General features: G+C 40.0%; 2 pseudogenes; both read left to right on the top strand.

Annotated features, from left to right (window-relative positions):
• The first annotated feature begins 5,700 nt into the window (after positions 1 to 5,700).
• Positions 5,701 to 5,818, top strand: LOC122080552 (annotated as a pseudogene).
• A 6,131-nt stretch (positions 5,819 to 11,949) lies between these two features.
• On the top strand, positions 11,950 to 12,067 carry LOC122080410 (annotated as a pseudogene).
• The last annotated feature ends 282 nt before the right edge of the window (positions 12,068 to 12,349 follow it).

Here is a 12,349-nt window from a genome sequence, read left to right as displayed (position 1 = left end):
AAAAAAAAAAACCCCCCCCCCCCCCCCCCCCAAAAAAAAAAAAAAAAAAAAAAAAAGAGAACAAGCTAGAGAAAAGCAATTGTAAGAGAGAAGAGAGCATGAAATCAGTGAGAGATAAAGAGAGGAAGGGCTAGGATTCACACAGAGAGAGAGAGAGAGAGAGAGAGAGAGAGAGAGAGAGAGAGAGAGAGAGAGAGAGAGAGAGAGAGAGAGGCTTTAGTCAATGATTTTTGAGAAAACATACCAAAGAGCCTTAGTCTATTTTTATTTGAATTCAAGATATGAAGAAATCTTCAGGATTCAAATATCTATTAAGGACTAGAATTCTACTATTTATTTTCAGAACTGTGATAGACTTCATAACTCACACTTGTTTAATTAACTCCATAAAATAACATCCATCCACTTTGTAGGATCCTTATCTTCCCTCCCACTCATCCTGATGTTATAAAACCTGATCCTAATAACCCCAGAAAATCTCGACCTACTGTAATTTTTTTTTATCATTTTCTCATATTTGAAGCTTGGCATCTTTGACCTGAAAGCCTAAAGCCAGTACCACTTAACTAACTTATCCCATCAGTCACCGATGTCCTCTACCCTATTCTCAATATCCATTAATGTTATAGTAACATTCTTGGTTACCCACAACACAATTTATTATTGTCCAAATATAGTAAGGACCACACCCAATCAATTTAATAGTTTAATTTGACTTTTTCTTTGATTGATTTTAACAGTTAACCTCTTACTGTGCCAGATAAACTAAACTCATACCTTATCTCGTTCATCATTACCCAGGCCAAGCCTAATGGAAAAAATTTTCAGCTTGTACTAGAGTTCAAATAAGTACATATAAGATCAAACTATAGCTAGCCTATCAACACCATGGATGAAAGAACCAATCAACAGGCCTATGCTATCTCTAAAAGAAGAGCATTATTGTAAATGTTTTAAATCCATGTGACCCTCCCCAACTTAACCTCACAAGGCATCAATTGAACACCTTGTGAAACTATGAGGATGGAAGAGGAATAATTAGCAAATTAATAAATAAATGAAAACAACAGTGAGGAACAATGGGAAAAGCAAGGGAGGAAGAAAAAATCGATTGTGTACGAGAGAATAGTAGTTTAATTACAAACTTCGATGATTCGTCGGGCCATTCTTTGTAGTATTCGTCGGCCACTTTCCGGAGACCTTTAGAACTATCACACCCCACCTGCACTTACCTGAAAGCTAGTGACTTAGATATACAATTGTATCCATAATCCATCCAAGATTTCTGATGCAGTACTTTAAGATCACAAAGTTATAAAATAAGTCCAAAATCCATAATTTATAATACTAATCAGTAAGATAAACACAGCTGGTGAATTCTATTTTAATGTACCATATTCACACAAAAGAAAGTTTTCTCTTGTTAGAACATAATTACAATATTACCCCTAGAATTACAGCAAGTATGTACACAAAAAGAATCAAAAGAGGAAGATAACTACTATCATCTTAAGGATGCCCCAAAGGCATAATCATCACACACACAACCAGCTTCATGCATTACTAGCTCCTCAGACCATAGTTCGCCATCCTATAAAGAAGGCTTCTCGACAACGGCCTCAAGAAGGTTTCTTGGATCACCATTTAAAAACATTGCAACAAATGGGGTGAGCATCTCCGAAGCCCAATGAGGGGTGAACGTGCAAGAAAAACACAATCATATATGAAATGTAATGATAAGAAAGATGCTTAACAATACCAAATGAATGCGTATTACATGAATGCAATGTCATGATCCGGTTTTTTATCACACAAGTCTAGTCAACAGATTCACACAAGCCTAGTCAACAGATTTTAAGTCCATATTGGGTTTTAGTGCTACTATAACATAGGTGGTATCCTCAGTCACGAATGTACGTTATCAATCCCCGAGATAAAAGTTAGTTGCAAGTAAGGAGTATACCGGTCCCTACATGGCCTCTTGGGTACCCGGTAAGTCCCTATTAATAATCCCATATATAGACCTCATCACCGAATCTAATATCGTGTGAAGGGTATAACACAATACCGAATCCAACATCATGTGAAGGGTTTGTCACGATGCCGGTACCCCCACCTCGATTATTAGAAATTCTCCCAACCTCGATCCATCAGACGGTGAGATTAGCCAATGTTTTCCCCTATTGGTAAGGGGTTGTAGCACCTGGGTTATTCTCCTAGCCCGATACAATCTAACATGAAAATATATCACATCACAATCATACTCGCATACCCTATTGTCACACCCTACCTCTAATAGGCTAAGGCATGTGGCACTGGTCATCTCACCGTATCCAGTTAGCCTGTTTCTCCAAGATCTAGACTAGGGCAGATCATAACACCACCACTACACTAAGGAAGATCAGAGTTTTTTTTTTTTTACATATGCACATTCCAGCAAACAAAATATCTTACCTAAGCTCCAGTGCCAACTAAGTGATAAGATATATTTACAATTATGTAGATGAGAGTTACATACCTTACAAAAAGAGAATATTCACAGTTTACAGTATCTCAGTAGTAGACTACACACATCAGAACAGGAATATATATACAAAAAGATATAGGAATAGTCCATCCTACTCCTCAGAAGTACTGGCCTCCATAGGCGTAGTCGTCACATTCACAGGCGGGTCCATGATTGAGTTCATCTTCTGGAATATAGGCTATGTGATCCATGGACATTGTCTCATAATCAATGCCGGGAGTCAGCAGAATACCACCTTCATCATCTATAGGGTCAAAGGAAAGGGGGTGAGCACTATTTACAATTATGCAGATGAGAGTTACATACCTTACAAAAAGAGAATATTCACAGTTTACAGTATCTCAGTAGTAGACTATATACATCAGAACAGGAATATATATACAAAAAGATATAGGAATAGTCCATCATACTCCTCAGAAGTACTGGCCTCCATAGGCGTAGTTGTCACATTCACAGGCGGGTCCGTGATTGAGTTCATCTTCTGGAATATGGGCCATGTGATCCATGGATATTGTCTCATAATCAATACCGGGAGTAGGCAGAATACCACCTTCGTCATCTATAGGATCAAAGGAAAGGGGGTGAGCACTATTTACAATTATGCAGATGAGAGTTACATACCTTACAAAAAGAGAATATTCACAGTTTACAGTATCTTAGTAGTAGACTATATACATCAGAACAGGAATATATACACAAAAAGATATAGGAATAGTCCATCCTACTCCTCAGAAGTACTAGCCTCTATAGGCGCAGTCATCACATTCACAGGCAGGTCCGTGATTGAGTTCATCTTTTGGAATATGGGCCATGTGATCCATGGACATTGTCTCATAATCAATGCCGGGAGTCGGCACAATACCACCTTCGTCATCTATAGGATCAAAGGAAAGGGGGTGAGCACTGGTAATGCTCAGTGAGGGGTGGGGGAGAACAAGCACACACATCCATATGCAATGCATGCTCCACACATAGAGAATGATGCTCATGTATGCTCCACACATAAAGAATGACACTCATGAGTCCATTTAATTAAATATACAAAATTCATAATCCATTACTAGGTCTCATCACCTATGGGTATAAGTGCTACCAACGTAGGTGGCATACCCTACCCTGTACATTGGGCCTCAGGTATACAAGCTACGCCGCATACAAGAGCCAGCCAGTGCCGGTACGGGTCCCAGGCTACACCAGCTAACCTCGTATCATAAATATATTCACAGTTATACAGTACGTCGTATCCTGTCTCACATCCTTAACTGCTGATCAGGCAGCCACATAATTCGGGACTAGTCCGTACCTAACCCCCTACGGACAAGGGGTGTAGCACATGGGGTTGTGATACCTAACCCAGCATTCTAAATGATGCACAACCAATCATTTCAATCACACATACAAACATGGGCACCTGCATGTGACCCATCTCACCTGCCTTACCTTTCTCATTTCCATTCCGTCCCATTCCATCACAATAGTACCATCAAAGAATAAATGCAGGTAAATGTAAATGCACATACACAAGCAATTTAATGCATAAACAGGATTAAACAAACACACCAAAAGAATGGGGGTTGAGAAGGGCACCCACTCACCTTGGTATTCAATTTTGGCAAGTTCACTTCTTGGATTCAAGAAAATTGCCACACTGTCACTTATGTTCCCTATTCAACAGATATTTAAATCATTAGGTACATCACAAATTCGTACATTTTATCCACTTGCTTTAAGTATAGCATTCCCATACCCAACCTATAGAGGTCTTTGTCTGTTCTTTCCTATATACATATTGATTCCTTGATTTCTTACACCTTTTCTATAGTAGAATTAGATATAGAGAATCACTAATAGATCCTCATTGGATGAAGGGGTTTCATCCATACTTACAGTCCTCGAGGTCATATGAAATTCCAAACATTGGACCCTACAGTCATGGGTTATGTTTCTCATTAATTCTTATATAAACAAATTCAAACTTATGTCCAAAGGTTTAGTAACCTGTTACACAGCCCATCTGGCTTCAGGAACCCAAATCGGTGGGTTACCTGGGTCAAAACCGGTACCATGTTTGCTGTAGTGCCCGAATTGCATCAATTTTTCATTTTGAATTTCCAATACTTATCTTAGGTCAGTAAGGAAAAAAAGGTTAAATGCCAAGTTGACCCAATTTTGGGTTTCAATTTATTACACCCACAACTAATATAGTCTAATTCTGCAGGCATAGTGTAGGAATTTAAAGAGAACTGCAGAATTAGAGTATTTCTCATGCCTTGGCGATCAATTTGAGATGAACATTTATAAGTACTAACCTAACCTAATTAATTCAGCCCTTATTGCATAATTTCAGCTTGAATAAAATTATGTTCCTAGGGTTTTGGTAGAATTTCCACTAAATCAACCCTATTCCAGCCCTTATTGCATAATCCCTACTGAAAAAGAAGTAGTCTTATGTTCTAGGGTTTAGCAGGGATAGGGTTTTTTTACCAGTTGGGTCCCCAATAGCCCATAGAAATTAGGACTTTCTTTACTGGGCAGCTATTCTACTTACAGGGATTCCCTGACAGTTAACAATTGGGTAAAACCCTAACCCTAGCTGCCCAATCTACATGAAATTACCTAATTAACCTTACTGCAATAGTAAGTTCACTTACCTGGGTGCAGAGTTGATCTAAGAGCAGCCTGAGGTGAGTGAGTTCCCTCCTCACTTTTCTTTCTTCCTCTTCTTCCTTCTCTTTCCTTCTTCTTCTTCTACTTTCTTTCTTTTTCTCCTTACTGTTACAGCAGTCATGTTTGATGCAATCTCAGCCCATTATCCCTTATATATAAGGCAGCCCCAAGGGTCTGTTTGGCTGGCCCTCTTCAAGTATTGCTAAGGTCTGTTTGGTTGCCCTCTTAAATCCTTATAACTAAGGTTTGTTTGGCTGCCTTCTTAAGTTGGCTGCCCTCTTTTATTTCCATATAAATTACATACATACTATATATATATATATATAATACCTAGTATTCTATAAATTCATTTCCTCTAAAGTATGCATTTCATGCCTCATTTAAGTCTCTTCCTATAGGGGTATAATGGGAATTTTGCACAACAGAGGTGGGCTCCACAGTGTAAAAACCCAAAAATTACAGTCTGCTAGGCAAAATTGGCTGGCCAGTTTTGGACCTACCAGTGTGGGTGCGATCATAGCAGCACTAATGCACCAAATCCTATAAAACTCCGTAGTTAAGCGTGCTTGGGTGAGAGTAGTATTAGGATGGGTGACCCCCTGGGAAGTCCTCATGTCGTATTTTTTTTCCTACTATTCTTAGTCTTGTACTTAAACTTACCTCTTTGTCCACCCCTCCTTATGAGTTCCCCAATGATATTGGCAAGCTGAATAGGAGCAGGTGGGGTCACTTCTACTTTCTTGGCACTCCACAACTGCTAACCATGCCAGCATTGGTTTCCTCTGCTCTTTCTTCTTGCCTGTCCACAAGTAGGGGTATAAATATTAGATTAGGGTGTTACAATTTTCCCCCTCCTTATAAAAAATTTCGTGCTCGAAATTTGTGAGGCATACCTTGTAATCCAAATAATTATGGATATTTCTCTTTAACCTCATCTTCCCTTTCCCAAGACGCTTCTTGTTCTGGGTGGTTTCTCCATTTCACCTTCACATAAGAGATAGTACGATTCCGGAGCTGATGTTCTTTTCTATCAAAGATTCCTTCAGGCTGTTCTTCATAACTCAAATCATTATTAAGGTCCAATGTTTCAATAGTTGGCAGTACATGCGAAGAGTCAGGAATATACTTCTTCAGCATTGATATATAAAAAACATTGTGAAACCTTTCCAACTCTGGGGGCAATGCTAATCTATAAGCTGTTTGGCCAATCCGATCCAGAATCTCGAATGGTCCCACATACCGGGGACTCAATTTTCCTCCTTTTCCAAATCTTCTTATACCCTTTACTAGTGAGATTTTTAGAAATACTTTATCACCCACATCAAATTCTAGAGGTTTTCTTCTACTATCTGCATAGCTCTTTTGTCTGGATTGAGCTGCCTTGATTCTTTCTCTAATTATATCAACCTTCTCACAGGTAGTCTGTATCAATTCTTGCCCTAACATTCTTCTTTCTCCAACTTCATCCCAATATAATGGAGTTCTGCATTTCTTTCCATACAAAGCTTCAAATGGCAACATACCAATTGTTGTTTGGTAACTATTATTATATGCAAATTCAACCAATGGCACATGCTCATCCCAACTATAACTCATATCTATAGCACAGGCTCTCAACATATCTTCCAAAATTTGGATAGTCCTTTCTAATTGTCCATCAGTTTGTGGATGAAATGCCGTGCTAAACTTCAGCTTGGTCCCCATTGCATTTTGCACATATTCCCAAAATTTAGAAGTAAACCGAGAATCACGATCAGAAACAATACTGACAGGTACACCATGATATCTCACAATATTATCAATACATAACTGTGCCAATTTCTCCATAGACTGAGATATCTTCATAGGTATGAAATGTGCTACCTTTGTTAATCTATCAACAATCACCCAGATAGTATCATTCCCCTTTCTAGTCCGTGGTAGCCCTGTCACAAAGTCCATAGTAATATGTTCCCACTTCCATTCTGGCACTGGAAGAGGCTGTAACAGTCCATGGGGTCTTTGTCTCACTGCCTTCACCATTTGAAAATTCATGCATTTAGCTACATGTTCTGCCACATCATTCTTCATATTATACCACCAATATAGTTTCTTCACATTTTTATACATTTTGGTACTTCCAGGATGCAAAGAGTAAGGAGTGCTATGAGCTTCATTCAAGATCAACTCTATCAATTTCTCCTCCCTTGGAACACATAATCTATCTTTAAACCACAAAGTTCTATCCTTTAATGAAAATCTAGGATCTTTCTGTCTCCCAACATTGATAGCATTGATTGTCTTCCTTAACATATCATCTTTGGGTTGAGCTTCCTTAATTATTTTAGATAAGGTGGGTTCAATCACAAAGGTGGCGAATGTCACATCTTCAAGTGTCTCCGCCTCTGTAATTACTTCCAAATCAAACTTCCTTGCTTTTTCTATTAACATCGGATTGGTAGTGAGAGCAACAAGTGTGGTAGTCTTATGCTTTCGGCTCAATGGATCAGCTACTACATTAGCTTTCCCTGGATGGTAATGAATTGTGCAATCATAGTCTTTCAATAACTCCAACCATCTTCTCTGCCTCATGTTCAATTCCTTTTGAGTGAAGAGATATTTAAGGCTCTTGTAGTCATTGTAAATTTCACATTTTTCTCTATACAGATAGTGACGCCAAATTTTCAGTGCAAAGATAACGGCTACCAATTCTAGATCATGGGTAGGATTCTTTTCATAATCCCTCAATTGTCTGGAAGCATATGCAATCACTCTTCCATTTTGTATTAACACACATCCCAAATCTTGTTTGGAAGCATCACTGTATACCACCATATCTGAGGTACCATCTGGAATAGCAAGGACTGGAGCTGTTACCAGTCGATTCTTCAACTCTTGAAAACTATTCTCACATTCTTCTGTCCATTCAAACTTTACTCCTTTTCTAGTTAATCGAGTCATAGGTGCAGAAATCCGAGCAAAATTTTCAATAAATCTTCTATAGTAACCTGCCAAACCCAAAAAACTTCGAATTTCACTGACATTCTTTGGAGACTCCCAATCTAGCACTGCTTTAACCTTTCCAGGATCAACTTCTATGCCACTTGCAGATACAATATGTCCCAAGAAATTCACTTGTGATAACCAGAATTCACACTTGTTAAATTTAGCATACAACTGCTTCTCCCTTAGCCTTTGCAACACATACCTTAAGTGATTTGCATGATCTTCTTTACTTTTGGAGTGAATCAGAATATCATCTATGAACACTATGACATACTGATCCAACATATCACGGAATACCCTATTCATCAATCCCATGAATGCTGCTGGAGCATTAGTCAGTCCAAACGGCATATCCACAAATTCATAGTGGCTATACCTAGTCCTGAAAGCTATCTTCTGTATGTCAGTCCCCCTGATCTTCAACTGATGATACCCAGATCTCAGATCAATCTTGGAGAAAGTAATAGCACTCTGCAACTGATCAAACAAATCATCAATACGGGGTAGTGGATATCGGTTCTTAATAGTCAATTTGTTCAATTCCCGATAATCAATACACATCCGCATACTTCTGTCTTTTTTCTTTACAAATAAAACTAGAGCTCCCCAGGGTGATACACTGGGTCTAATAAAACCCTTCTTCAATAAATCCTGCAATTGCTCTTTCAATTCCTTCAATTCAGTAGGAACCATTCTGTATGGTGCTCGAGATATAGATGTTGCCCCAGGTATTAAATCAATGCAAAACTCTGTTTCCCTATCTGGGGGCACACTACATAGATCTTCAGGAAACATGTCAAGAAATTCTCTTACTACTTCTAACTCTTCTAGTGTTGCAGTCTTCTTGGTAGTATCCCTGACACATGCTAAATAGGCTTCACTCCCTTCTTCTAGTAATTTCTTGGAATTGTCTCTCCTATGCCCTTGAAATGTAAAATCATCTCCATCCCGAGGTCTAAATACTATCTTCTTCTCTACACAGAGTACACAAGCTTGGTATGCTGACAACCAGTCCATTCCCAGTATAACATCAAAATCCTTCATATCTATGCAAATCAAATGGGCTATCATATCTCGACCACACATTTGAATCACACATGGTTCATATACGTCCTCCAAATCCACTATAAACCCAGTGGGTGTACTAATCATCAACTTATGTGCTAACTTTTTCGGTTCTATCCCCATTCTCGTAGCAAAATGTGAAGACACAAAAGAATGAGATGCACCAGAATCAAACGATACGAATGCTAGTACTGTGGAAACTAATATTGTACCTGTTACAACTCCAGGGGCAGTCTCAGCTTCCTCAGTTGACAATGCAAACACCTTCCCAGCCACTTGTGGTTTCTTGATGAATGCAGATGAAGAAGTCATATTGGGCTCTCCTGGCTTCCTCTGGGGACAAGATCTGGTTAAGTGTCCTGGCTGTTGGCACACATAGCACTTCATGGATAGAGGCTGGGTAGTGGTGGTTTATGGCTGGGACTGGGTAGATGCTTGACCTGAGTCAGTCTTCCTAGGCACAAGAGCAGTAGATGTAGCTCCCTTCACAAACTTCTCAAACTGCCTTCCAGTTCCTGTTGCCTTGGCTTTCCTCGCTGCCTGAATTTGATAACCCTCTCTCTGCTTGTCTTCAATGGATTTGGCAATCTGAACCACTTCAACATATGTCTGGAGCCTGTGTGCAATCAGTACTGCCCCAACACTAGATCTCAGCCCCTTTTTGAACTTCTTAGCTTTTGCCCTATCAGTCTTCATATGCTCAGGTGCAAAATAGTATAGTGCCTCAAATTGCTGCTGGTACTCCAACACTGATCTGGGACCTTGCAGCAATGCCATAAACTCAGATTCCTTCTTATCTCGCACACTTATGGGAAAGTAATTCCCATAGAAGACTTCGACAAACTGGTCCCAAGTGGGGTGTGGATATGTGGCTGACAATATGGGTCTGGTAGCCTTCCACCATGCATGAGCTTCATTCTGCAACTGGTATGTAGCACACAAGATCTTCTGTTCATCATTACAACCCAGAACTGAGAAAGCTTTCTCTACTCCTTCTATCCATTTGGCAGGAGCCAATGGATCATATGTCACCCCACTGAAATATGGTGGCCGATACTTCTGAAACTTTTCGATCAACTTACTGGTATCAGTCCATACTTGTTCTACTGGAGGGGTTTCTGGAGTCTGTTGCCCTGTAAGTGTTCCCCTAGCTGGTGCTTCTTGGGATGTTTGTCCACTAATAGCCTGACCAGTGGCTGGAACTCCAAAAGCAAACAAAGGGTTAGGAGCAGGAGCTGTAGGGGCTGGTGGGGGTGGTGCCATAAATACATGGTTTGCTGGTGATTCCCTGGCACGTATGGCAGTGACCGATTCTTCAACCATTGCCCTTTGCTGCTGCATATTTTGCTGTATGGTTCGCTGCAACCCTTCTTGTATCCCTTGCATCATATTTGTTACAATGGCTGCCACATCCTGTGCTGTGATCATTGGTGGTGCAGGTGGCGGCACAAGTGCTGCTGTTGCAGGGGTGGATGCATGTACGGGTAGGGTCACCCCAACTGCATTCTCCCTTCCTGCCTCATCCCCTACTAGCACATGAGGGGTAGCTCTAGCAGCCCGACCCCTCTTCCTTAGCCGTAGCTCATACTAAGGTTGAGCACGTCTTGGTGGCATTTTTGGGAATTCCTGTAAGATAAATAATTGATTAATTTCCGAAGGCTTATGCAGCACGCATCACATAAAATTAGTGTCTTGGTTTTGACCACTAGTGCACATACATTCAGAGTTTACATACAATATTTCATTTTCTTTCTCTATTGGACATCTTTAATTACCACAACAATGTTTCTCTAAATTTGATGTTTTTAGTTCGAAGCTTTTAATTTATTAAGTCCTATGACACTGGATAGCCTACGGTCTTGTGGGTTATGATACTTTTTCCCAATTCTTTAGCTTTGATACCACTTTGTCACACCCTACCTCCAATAGGCTAAGACATGCGGCACTAGTCATCTCACCGTATCTAGTCAGCCTATTTCTCCAAGATCTAGACTAGGGCAGATCATAACACCACCACTACACTACGGAAGATTAGAGTTTTTTTTTTTATTAGGACTTTCTTTACTGAGCAGCTATTCTACTTACAGGGATTCCCTGGCAGTTAACAATTGGGTAAAACCCTAACCCTAGCTGCCCAATCTATATGAAATTACCTAATTAATCTTACTGCAGTAGTAAGTTCACTTACCTGGGTGCAGAGTTGATCTAAGAGCAGCCTGAGGTGAGTGAGTTCCCTCCTCACTTCTCTTTCTTCCTCTTCTTCCTTCGCTTTCCTTCTTCTTCTTCTTCTCCTTTCTTTCTTTTTCTCCTTACTGTTACAGCAGTCACGTTTGATGCAATCTCAACCCATTATCCCTTATATATAAGGCAGCCCCAAGGGTCTGTTTGGCTGGCCCTCTTCAAGTGTTGCTAAGGTCTGTTTGGTTGCCCTCTTAAATCCTTATAACTAAGGTTCGTTTGGCTGTCTTTTTAAGTTGGCTGCCCTCTTTTATTTCCATATAAATTACATACATACTATATATATAATACCTAGTAGTCTATAAATTCATTTCCTCTAAAGTATGCATTTCATGCCTCATTTGAGTCTCTTCCTATAGGGGTATAATGGGAATTTTGTACAACAGAGGTGGGCTCCACAGTGTAAAAACCCAAAAATTACATTCTACTAGGAAAAATTGGCTGGCTAGTTTTGGACCTACCAGTGTGGGTGCGATCATAGCAGCACTAATGCACCAAATCCCATAAAACTCTGTAGTTAAGCGTGCTTGGGTGAGAGTAGTATTAGGATGGGTGACCCCCTGGGAAGTCCTCATGTCGCATTTTTTTCCCTATTATTCTTAGTCTTGTACTTAAACTTACCTCTTTGTCCACCCCTCCTTATGAGTTCCCCAATGATATTGGCAAGCTGAACAGGAGCAGGTGGGGTCACTTCTGCTTTCTTGGCACTCCACAACTGCCAACCATGCCAGCATTGGCTTCCTTTGCTCTTTCTTCTTGCCTGTCCACAAGTAGGGGTATAAATATCAGATTAGGGTGTTACACCTATAGGCATACAGTACCGGAACCAACTTTCGGCTACCATATACCCCACACACACTCTATGAG

Source organism: Macadamia integrifolia, chromosome 5 (assembly GCF_013358625.1).
Source record: "Macadamia integrifolia cultivar HAES 741 chromosome 5, SCU_Mint_v3, whole genome shotgun sequence".
Lineage (NCBI taxonomy): Eukaryota > Viridiplantae > Streptophyta > Magnoliopsida > Proteales > Proteaceae > Macadamia > Macadamia integrifolia.
This window is presented reverse-complemented; position numbering and strand designations above follow the sequence as displayed.